Raw genomic sequence first — 10,465 nt, 5'->3', positions numbered from 1 at the left:
AATGTATTATCTAGATCGATTGATTACATCAAATTCATGCTTTAATGTAGGCTAATTATGACAGGTTAGGGTAGGGCTGTCAAACGATTAATCGCGATTAATCGCATCCAAAATAAGTTTGTTTTTACATAATACATGTGTGTGTACGGTGTATAATTATTTTCTATATATAAATACACACACATGCATGTATATATTTAAGAAATATTTGCATGTATATACTGTGTATATATATTTATATTATATATAATTTATATTATATATAAATATTTTATATATAAATAACACATTTTCTTAAATATATATATGCATGTGTGTGTGTATTTATATATAGAAAATAATTATACTCCGTACACAGACATAAATTATGTAAACACAAACTTTTATTTTGGATGCGATTAATCGCAATTAATTGTTTGACAGCCCTAGGTTAGGGTCGTGCAGCCGCACTGTTTTTTAAGGTTGAGCTGTATGTCAGGATGGGAAGGACAGACACAGCAAGCACAACCGGGGCCGGCATGTGGAAAGACATGTCCAGGAGAGAGGTCAAGACAGCAGCCGTGAGTCAGATCAATTTCAGCAAGCCAAAGAGAAAAGACAGCCAGCTTAAAGAAATTCCTGAGAAAAGTGGCAAGCCTAATGTGAAAGGCATGAACATCAATTGATTTCAGTGTTATCAAGTTCATTTTCAGTCATATTTATCATTAATGAAAATGTACAGTATAGTGATTTTTGATTAAAGTACTTAAATGTGCCGTTTCAAAATGAAACTTTATAAGCAAGACATATAACTGCTATAATAACTGAGACTAATGACCATCTTTTGTTACATTATAGAGCTCACTGCTGATGATCTAAGGCAGGGGTTTTCAAATTGGGTGAATGTGAGCCTCCCCTTAGAGTAGGTAAGGACAGCCGAGCCCCCCCCTTCCCCAAAATCCCGTCCGCCTGCCCTGACCCACACACGCCTCTGCAGTAAATGCCATCTTTTGTGTGTTCCAGGCAATGATGAGTTTCAATAACAACTGATAAAATGTAAATATTATTTTATTTCCACAACTTTTTTAAAAGTGCATTCATAAACGATTCTTTGCAACAGCAAATAATTTCCAACTTCATGCAGGCCTAATTGAGGCTACTTTTAAAATCACTGAACATCAGTAGGCCTAACCACAAGTCAACAGAACATGCTTAACATGTGCAATCGGTGCCAAAGCTACCGCCGACGACACATGACGGCTGAAATCGGCATGGTGTGTCTGGGCTTTAAGCTCACATTTGAAGGAGATGCACATCATCTCGAACAAAATCAGCAGTGGTGGAAAGAGTACTGAAAAAACATACTCAAGTAAAAGTACCATTACATTCCAAAAAATGTAGTGTGAGTAGAGTAAAAAGTACTTGTCCAAAAACCTACTTGAGTAAGAGTAAAAAAGTAGCTTATTTAAAAGTACTCATGAGTAGTGAGTAGTGAGTACTGAGCTGCGGATTCAACCCCCTTATAATAAACACTGTGCACTACAATTTATAAAAAAAAAAAAAAATAGCACTTACTGTAATTCACATTATATTTTGTTCTTTGTCAGAAAGATTGAAGAATATCAATCATCCATCTTTTTAAAATGCATCAAATCAGTACACTCATCACCATTTAAATCATATTACAGTATTTGAAAAAAAAAAAAAAAAAAAAAACATTTAAAATTAGGCAAAAGGCCACTGAGCCTGAGCATGCTATTGTCAGTGTTGTGTGTAACGCGTTACAAAGTAACGCGTTACAGTAACGTAACTACTTTTTCGGGTAAAAAGTAGTGTAACGCGTTACTACAAAAAATTTGGTAACGAAACGTAGTTCCTTTTTCAATTCGGCGCAACGTTACTTTTCCCATGGATATATGACAGCGACACTGCCTCAGCTGCGCGCTTGAGAGAAGAGAACTGTTGAGAACTGAAGAAAACGATTTAGTTTCATATTTATGTTTAAATTAAAAATAAAATAACAATTTTGTGTGGAGACATGATTTTTACCACTTTATTAAGTTTGTTTTTGTAGAAAACCTGTATTTAAAGTGAATTTCGTTTTGTATTAATTGTATCTTAATTTGAATCAATGTTTTATCAATCAATTGCCTGAATTTAATAAGTAAATTAAAGAAAACTATTTAGTTTCATATTTATGTTTAAATAAAATAAATAAATAAATAATTTAATCTATGTTGATTATATGAAAAGTGAAAAGCATGAGTAAGATCATAATTTTGTGCAATATATCGGGAGATAAATGGAGTGGGCAGACATGATTTAGACCACTTTATTAAGTTTGTTTTTGTAGAAAGACTTTCTTTAAAACGAATTTTGTTGTGTATTAATTGTATCTTAATTTTAATCAATGTTTTACCAACCAATTAATTGCCTGAATTTAATAAATAAGTAAATATGGCATGCAAAATAATCATGACGGCACCAGTCTCCATACTGTAAATGAACCGAAACTCAGATAAGCTATACTTGTCTCACAGACCTGAGAAATATATAGAAAGCTTGAATATGTGTACTTTTAAACAAAATATATTTTTTTCTCTCAAAATATATTTTTTTTCTCCTACTCCCTTAGAGTGAGTCTGAAAACTAAGCTTAGCCTATGTCTTCTATATCATTTTGTCCTATGCTATCAAGACGCGATTCGCACCGGTGTTAGAGAGCAGGAGTGCTTTATTGGCTGTTGCCGAAATTTAAAGTTCGGTGGATAGGGGGAGCGGAGCGGAGAGAAGCGGTGCGGGCGCGCTGCTCATCGCGGAGTGTCGCACTCTACCCCATGATGCAGAGCCGGCTGAGAATAAAAGTTGCCGCACACAGCAGCGCCAATGAGAAGGACTTTTTTTCTTTCGAAATTGATACTATTTTTTATAATAAAGAGATTTATTGCACAGATCGTGACGCGCGTCTCTCTATAATGAGACGGCATGTGAAGTAAATGGGAACGGGAATTCACCGCATTATGAACTCGTCACGCAATACTACGTGGGAACGGATTGCGAAAGCGTGGGCACGGTTTATGAATTTGTGGGTGCAGATTGCAAAAACTGAAGGCACGGTTAACAAGTCTGAGAGCGCGGATTAGAAACTCGTGGGAACGGTTTATTAATCCGAGGGAACAGTTTGAGAATTCGTGAGTACTGTTTATAAACTGAGCGGACAGATTGCAAAATCGTCGCCACGGATCGTTTTTTTTACTCACACAGGTGACTTCCCGGGCTCCGTATCCTCCCTTAATGCTGACTTCTGTTGACTTGGGACAAGGAAACGACGCATTTTAAAGCCAACACTCGCGTGCGCGTCGCACACACAATTACCGATATCAATAGAGCTGCATACAGTTATTTTTTCTTTGCGTGTCGCGCCTCCCCTGTGGCTCTTTGGCGCCCCCCAGGGGAGGCGCGCCTCACCTATTGAAAACCGCTGATCTAAGGGATCTAAGAGGCCTTGCACCTAATGCAGTTATCTTCACCAGCATGGACCTCAGTGACACAGATTCTGCATCTGAATCGGACACTGAAACAAACCTACCAGAGCCACTTACAGCTGTTTATGATAAACCGTTGAGGGGCCTACCACCACATGTTCTAAAGGACAAGAGTCTTGATATGTTTCAGAGACTTAGAAAGAAGCTTACTTCAGATTAGTGTGAAGCTCTCACAGAGAAGGCAGAATAACTAGCACAAACTTGCACCACTTGTGCACAGCTGGAGAGCCTACAATGATATTAAAAACATCATGCATTACAAGACAGATGATCTACAAGTACCAGCCGTACGCTGGGGGAGACAAATGGAGGATACAGCAAGAAAATGCTACATAGAAGAAATGAGTCACACTAATTTCTTTGCTAGACTCTCTGGTTTTGTTGTTCGCCCAGACCACTTACATCTTGGTGCATCACCTGATGGGATTGTAAGCTGCTCATGTTGTGGGAGTGGAACACTGGAGAATAAATGCCCGAATAAAAACAGAGAGGGCCTGACCAGCTGCAATGAAGACCCCCATTTCTGCCTTGACACAACTGGGCAGCTGAAGAGGGACCACCCGTACTACTACCAGGTCCAGCAGCAGATTTTTGTGTGTGATGTCCACTACAGTGACTTTGTAGTTTGGACCAAACAGGTCATGGTCATTAATCGTATTGTGAGAGATGCAGACTTTCTGCTGAAAGCCATGCCTAAGGCTGAACAACTCTTCCTCGACCATTTTCTGCCAGAGCTGTTGACCCAGAGCATGGATCCCAGCATCGTAGATGAACACACACTGTACTGTCCACACTGCAACAGTCCAGACTATGGCAAGATGATTCACTGTGGTAAGTGCAAAAGTCATTTCCATTACAAGTGTGTTCAGATCAAAAGAAGGTCTTCTAAGTGGCTTTGCAAACTGTGTAACACCTAAATGGTAATATAGCTCCACAGGGACATAATATAAAAAGTAAAAAAAAAATAATAAAAAAAAAAAATATATATGGGCCATTCTACAGAATTGGTGCAAAGTCAGAGTTGGAAACATCTTGAAATTTTTTTGTTTTTTCCCACAAATTTTGCATGTATGCAAATTGTATAATATCCAAGGTATGCTTTTCTAGTAATTGTGCAGTTAATTCTCATATTGTATTTTCAGAAAATGCTGGAATATTTTCCTTCTCCCCAAATTTGTCACTACCGAAACACAATATTAAATAATTTATTAAGAAGGCTTATAATGACCTATTAAGATTTTGTTTACATCTACCTTATAAATATATATTTTTTCTATTTTTAAAAAATATTTTTACTGGTTAAATCAATAAAGATTATAATTTTAATAATATTTTAAGTGTGATTTATGAGATTTGTTGTATTTTGAACCCAATCTTTCTTTGTAGAAGGCATAAAGTTTATCGTACTGATTTCAAAGTTAAGGATTCATTAGTATTAATATGCATTGAACCAAACACTATCATAACATCTTAGTTGATAATTCAATATACTTTATTTTTGACAAAACATCCCATGTTACGGTAGTGACTGCACATTTTTGGTAGTGACAGTAATGTTTTGGTAGTGACCACAATAATTAGTTTGCCATGGCTGAATCAGACTGTCCACATTTTATGTTAATATAAATAAATAACTATGATGCACATATGCAGTCAGTACATATAGCAGACACACATCTGACAGTAAATATCTTATAAGAACACCTCGAGCTATTCTATACTTTGGTCTTGAGGTGCAAGTGAGAAGAGGTATGCTCATAGATTTTTCTTCCTAAAAAAACAACAACTTACAATGTAGACTCAGAACCACTTTGTTTTATTTTCACATTTTCAACATTTTGTTTATGAGTCATTCAGATAAATCTCCAGAACCACTGAACTCTGTGTGTGTGTGTGTGTGTGTGTGTGTGTGTGTGTGTGTGTGTGTGTGTGTTTACATAATACATTAATTTCAGAATAATTTTCCTCATTCAGATAAATCTCCAGAACCACTGAACTGTGTGTGTGTGTGTGTGTGTGTGTGTGTGTGTGTGTGTGTGTGTGTGTGTGTGTGTGTGTGTGTGTACTGGTGTCTGATCACCCTCACTGGAAGTGCTAGGTGGTGTGGAAGCCCTGCAAAATGTCTCCATCTCTTTTTGTCTTTTCACCATCATCCTGTGTCTTTTCTGTCTTTTCCTCCATGCTTTTCTGACATGTCTTTGCTCCCTGTCAGATAATTCACTGATACTCTTCAACTTTCCTTCTTCCCTTCGTTTCTTATTTCTTTCATTTTCTTTCCTTAAGTATTCCTCGTACTTCACTGGGTCTTCCCTCAACCTTTGTTTGTATTCTCTCTGTCTCTCTGTTGTAGTTTTTCTATTTTTTTTAGGCATGTTGGTGTTTTATGTCATTCTCCTTGCCAAGTTAATCATAGAAATTAACATTACTGACAACAACCTTACACCTAAGCTAGTATCATGGACTGCAACCTTAAGTAATTGTAACCTCATCACATTACAGAATTTTAACAGAATATTGCATACTAAAACACTACTAAAACATACTACAGTAGTAATTATTTGCATAACTGTACTAAAATGTAGTTTATTCCTCCAAATAAAGGATTATGTGTTCCCTTTTGTCACTACCAAAACAATGTCACAACCGAAACTTCAAGAAAATGTTTCGGTTGTGACTGTTTTGGTAGTGACAATTTTAGATAACTTTTGAGCCTAGCTCGAAGATGCTAATCAGCACATGGTTAGCCATCACTGGTCAGAACAGTTGAACACATATAACAACTAAATTTTATGGAATAACATCCCAAAAAAAATACTCAATAGCAGAAAAAATGAGTTTGGTAGTGACATTCCTTAAAGTTACACACAGATTTTTAGACTTTAGAACACATTTACCTCAAAATGATGGGATCAATCTACTCACCATATAGCACATGAGAGAGAGGGACACAGGAATATTTCCTGATCAAAAATGTAGGAGTGTGGTTAAAATCAGTCTCAGCCAATGGACTACAACATTCACTGTTTTGGTAGTGACATGAAAATGCGGGACATGTTTTTTTAGATAAAGTTTCATGATTTAAAAATAAAATATAAAATAAATATTTTTTTTAACTTCATTTTTTTAAAAAAAACAAAAATATTTTTTTTAAAACAAGAATGGAAAAATTTGCAAAAAATTATTCAATATCATTTTCACAAGTTGAAATTTAGGGGTTAGGGTTTGGGACAGCCACCTCCTAATTGAAAGTAGCCCATAAATTATGATTTTATATATATAAAGCTTACTGATATCTTAAATATTATTGTGGGTTTCAATAGATAATTGAAGGATCTTAGTAAACATCTAAGATTTTAATAATTAAATGCTTTTCAAATGTGTTTTTTGGATGAGGGACAGCAGTTTGCACCAATTCTGTAGAATGGCCCATATATATATATATATATATATATATATATTACACACGTTGTTCCTTTACAATCTGCAACTTTAGATTAGTGGTCATCTTATCTGTGTATATTTGCTCTACAGTGTATGGTTGTACAACCAGTAGATGTTATTCCTAACATCTATGAATTTCGGTTGAGAGATTACATTTTTTAAAACAAAATACTTAATAGTAAGAGAATGTCCAATATACTTATCACATTCCCTCCCTAAATGTTGCTTGTTTGGCAAAATAGGCACTAAAAACTGAAACATTGATTTTTGTACAACTTAAATATTTTAATTAAATTCATTGTTAAAGAAAAAAAAAAACCATTCAATACTCGAAATACAGTCTTGTGTAATGGTGTCACACCATTATACACAGCTGACTTGTATTGACTATAGTAAAACAATATTCAAAGACTGACAAGTGGGTTCAACTACAGCAATGTGACAATGAGAACAGAAACAAATGTGAGTATAAAAAATATTTTAAAAATATATTTTTTGTATATTCATGAAACATGAAATGTTAGAACAATGTTAGAACTTAAAATGTCCGGTAAAATGTCAATGCAGGACTCATTTCATTTAAATATTCAAAGTTAATCAAAAGCAATTAAAATAAATCATGCATGGAGAAAACTTCATGACCAGAGAGCTGTTTCTTGCCTTTTGTGAAGTGTGGGATATGAAGGGTTGCACCGTATGCTGAAAGGTCCTCCCTGATCAAAAACCCTCGATCAGTGGCGAAGACGTTGGCTCTCAGTACCTCACCGATCGAGCATTTCGAAGGTAAGTTACTCAGCTAGCTAGCTAATATACAGAGCCGGACAGTAACAGAGTACATTTACTTGAGTACAGTACTTAAGTACAATTTTGAGGGATCTGTACTTTACTCGAGTATAATTTTTGGGGAGTACTCATGACTTTACTCAAGTACATTTGAGAGGAAAATATTGTACTCTTTACTCCGCTACATTTCTATCCATAACCGTGAGTACCCATTACTTCTAAAAAAAAAAAAAAATCTCGGAAACCCTCAATTTGTTGTTTCCCTCTCAAACGTGATTGGATTGTGCAGGTGCCACTGATTGGGACAGCCTATCAGCAATCAGCTTCAGCTTTCCGCCAAAGTTAACTCCATGGTCAGATTTAGATAAGAGACAAAACCATGGACGAAACAATGGATGAAGACGCAGCAGGTCCATCCCGGGAATGTGCCAACCCGTGGCCCCACCTCGCCAGACTATTTCAATTTTCTGAACAAGTTAATGATAGTTTTCGCTTCAAGTGTTTGCTGTGTTTACCAATGTAAGCATTGTGGCAGTAGTAATGCAATATGTAGGAAATGTACTTTTGATACTCAAGTACTTTTGAAAACAAGTACTTTAGTACTTTTACTTAAGTAGACATCTGACTGTAGTACTTTTACTTGTACTTCAGTAAAATTTAGCAAGGGGTATCTGTACTTTTACTCAAGTAATGAAGCTGTGTACTCTGTCCGCCTCTGCTAATATATCACCGTAACTTTGCTCATAAATGACAGATCCAAAGTGCGACTGCTTGACTTGTGTCATGAGAGAGTTTGGGTGTCACAGCTAGCAACCAAGCCACATTAGCTAGCTATGTATAACATGTATACTGTATGTTTTCATGCTAGTTAATCGAATGTGTTTGTAGCTTGAAACAAGCTAGCGCGAACCGCTGATTAGCTAGCATATGAAGTAGCAGCCCAAGATGGCGACCGCCCGTATACGTGAACAGTATAGCTAGTTTTTCTAAACAATATTTTCTAACTTTTGTCTGTACCCTTACAAAGTTCTCAATGCTTCGGTTAACATGTAGGGACCCTCATTATGCTACCGTTGAAGTGTTGTACTATTTTTAGCTTTGTTAGTGGTGCAGAAATAGTGATTTGTTTTTACTTTCCAAGTGCCCTGGACCCCGAATACAAACGTTGGAGAAAAAAAAAAATAGATGAATAGAGATAATAGATGAATAACTTAAATAACCCTAATATTGTAGTTGTCCTAACTTTTCTTTAGTTTATTTGTAGGTTTGTCAATGTTATTTATAGAGAGCTGTGGGAGGGCTGTGTTGCAGAAATTAAAGCAGCAATTTTTTTAAGTGTTCTGTCAGACTCATCTACTGACATGAGTGGCAGAGACCTGGAAGGGTTTTTTGTCTGTATATTGAGCTGTGGACATCCAAAGAACATCTTTATTGGTGTAGAGGAGCTCCAACACGCCACAGCGCCTGGTCATTTTGCTGCAATGAGCGATGGTAAGCCTGGCTATTGAATCTGTTTGTGTTGCTTGCTGTGTTTTCACTTGTTGAGTAATGTTACATCAATAACAAGTATTTCTCGGTCTACAGCATTGGATAAGGCAGACAAATCCCAGTGGAAGGATAAGGTAGTGGGCTTGGGTACTGATGGAGCTGCTGTGATGGTTGGGAGGATTGGGGGTGTTGCCACACTTCTTCGTGCTGAAGTTCCCCACCTGATAAATATCCAGTGCCTACGCCATGGCCTGGAGTTGGCTGCCATGGATGCTATGAAAGACCAAGAAAGAATGAGAAAGGCAAGTAACAAGGAAGTAAAAAGCCAGCCTTCAGCAACTTCAGTATAGTAAACTGAGAAAATCATGTCCTACATAAACCCAACATGTTATGTGCTACTTAAGCCAATTTGTATAATTATCATACTCCTATAATTCTAATTCAGGTGATGGACATACTGAAGGGGCTATATAAACAGTATCATCACTCTCCAAAAGCGTGGAGAGAGTTGAAAGATCTGGCAGATGTGTTCAACCAAAAGGTCTGGAAGATGACCAACTTGGGAGGGACAAGGTGGCTCCCACACACAGAGAGGGCACTCAGGCAGGGTCTTGTTGAAAAACTACCCAGTATTGCTTGCCCAGATGGAAAACACAGTGGAAGCAAGGCTAGTAATACATTCTTGTTTCCTAGGTAATCATACTTAATCAATCTCGGTCAACATGAATTCTTTTTTGGTTGTTTACATCAAACAGATCAGCAAGTGCTGAAATGATTGGACGAGCCAAGCAGTGCCTTCAGGTGTTGAAAGATTTTCAACACTTTCTCTTCATCATGCTGGTCTTGAGTTGGCAAGTTTCTATTAAATATAATTTGTTTGATCAGTTTATTTTCAAATTAAGTTGCAGTGTAGTGTACCTGAGTTGAGTCATGTTTTCATTCTTGAGGCTCAAATCTCGGTCAACATGAATTCTTATTTGGTTGTTTACATCAAACAGATCAGCATGGTTGAGGCTGACAGCCATGGAGATAGAGGCAGGAAAGTGTGTGGAGGGCTTCCTAGCTGAAACCAAGAATGGAACTTATCAAAATGTTGAGCTGTTGAGGTTCAGGGACAGCAAAGAAGAGTTTTCCAAGTATATATTTAAACAAGAAGGATGACAATTTATTTTTAAGGTGTTAAAATCTGAACCATTATAATTATTTATTATTATTTTTTTCTCCAGTGTG

Source organism: Squalius cephalus (genome assembly GCF_949319135.1).
Source record: "Squalius cephalus genome assembly, chromosome: 1".
Taxonomy (NCBI): domain Eukaryota; kingdom Metazoa; phylum Chordata; class Actinopteri; order Cypriniformes; family Leuciscidae; genus Squalius; species Squalius cephalus.
Note: the sequence above shows the minus strand (reverse complement) of the source record.